We start from the raw sequence: 1,650 nt of genomic DNA, 5'->3' as shown, positions 1-1,650 counted from the left end.
CCTGCTGCTTCCGTACCATTGCAAAGAGAACCTGAAGAAAAGCAGGTTCGTTCCCATGCTTGAGGAACCTTTGAACCAGTGCCTGGTTGTTCACCCCTCCCACAAGGCAGCTATATCAACTTCATCACCTCCTAAGCTGAAGGCACCTTTTATTTTGCATTAATATGCTGAAAAATTTTCTTGGTGCTTTTCAATGAGACTGGGATAGACAAGAGAGGAATGTCTGGGAAAAGGCATAACCTTGCATTTGTGTAAGGAAGCATTCAGTGCCCCTGGAAGGGCCTTTTGGAAATCAACAGGCCTAGAAACTTAAAAGCCCAACTGTTGCCAGTGAGGGGGGCTTGGGGTTCTTACAGATTAGGGCTCTGATCATAAACCATGTGGAAAGGGAGGGATTTCTTCAAGACACGGCTTGAGCCTCTCAACATGAGCATCCTGTCTGTAATTCCAAACAGGAATCCAATCAGACTGAGTCTGCACAAGCCTTTCTTTCATCAAGTACAAGCACTGACAACACCATTATAAGCTGTCTGGGGACCATGTTCTACTCTTTGTACATTGCCCCAAGCCCCAGACCTTCCTGGGGACTGGAGGAGAGCTCCTCCACTACAAATAAATGCAAGTTGTTTGGCGTTCTCTAGCAAACACTCTCAACTATGCCAGGTATCAGCGATAACTACTCAACACACTTCAGCTGCTGCCCTTTCTAAGTGCCTATGATAATCGGCAGAGAATTCATGGGAGACGCTCCCCTGTCACTGGCAGGGGAGGCACCCTGGCACCAGGTCAGGGAATGCTGCTGAGACAGCTGCTTCAACAACATGGTCTTTTAAAAACCCTCCTAGCCAAAGATACCGTACTGTGAAGAAACCAAGGCCCCGAGTCCAGGGTGGTGCTCAGCACCTCCCAGTGCAGCCAAGAGAAGCAGCCGGGGCACAGCACCACGCCAGGTCAGGCTGCAAAGCAGCACTACTGAAGGCTTTCAGAGGTCTGAGAAGTCACCTGTTCTTTAAATTGTTCGAAACAATCTCGGACTTCCCTGGGGAAGTAATACTATGCGCAGATGGGTAACCCCCTTTTTGCCTCTCTAGGCAGCTGCTTGATAATTACTGTAAATGCATAAATGAAACAAGAAGTCCCTTTAGGCCCGTCCTTGGATGGTTCCTCTCTGTTCAGAGCAGCCACCAGCTACAGGAATAAAGCATTCAGAACAGCGGGGGACCACACCTTCCATCAGAGAGCTCCTTATCAAACAGCGCTGCAGGAGGTCGCAGCAGGCTCCAGCTTCAGGCCCCAGTGTTACTTCATGGGGAAATGACAACACACTGCAGATGAACATGATTGTAGGATGGAATGATTCCTTAGTATTCCTAATACGGCTCCCCCGCACCCCAATCCTGACAGCCCACAGACAGAATCTGGAACCCAAGGCTCCTGAAAGATAGCAACATGGGACCAGTTTCCTGAGGTGGAATATGGAAAGCGAGGCCAACTGGGCAAATCTGAACCTGTCAATGGGAAGCAATACTTCCAGGTTACTGCACTTCCAGCTACTTGCGCAAGCAGGAAGTAGCCTTCACCATGGACCAGAAGCCTTGATGCTCACAGCACAAAGTAAATCAGAGACATGCACACATAGCATGGTTTTAT

At 49.0% G+C, this 1,650-nt stretch overlaps 1 protein-coding gene across 5 annotated transcripts in view; it reads right to left on the bottom strand.

The window, feature by feature from the left end:
- GAPVD1 (GTPase activating protein and VPS9 domains 1) overlaps nt 1–1,650 on the bottom strand; it is a 49,773-nt gene that overhangs the window by 22,425 nt on the left and 25,698 nt on the right. The window lies entirely within an intron of this gene.

This window comes from Alligator sinensis, unplaced genomic scaffold (assembly GCF_000455745.1).
Source record: "Alligator sinensis unplaced genomic scaffold, ASM45574v1 scaffold611_2, whole genome shotgun sequence".
Lineage (NCBI taxonomy): Eukaryota > Metazoa > Chordata > Crocodylia > Alligatoridae > Alligator > Alligator sinensis.
The sequence above is the reverse complement of the archived record's forward strand: the minus strand, read 5'-3'. Positions and strand labels throughout refer to the sequence as shown.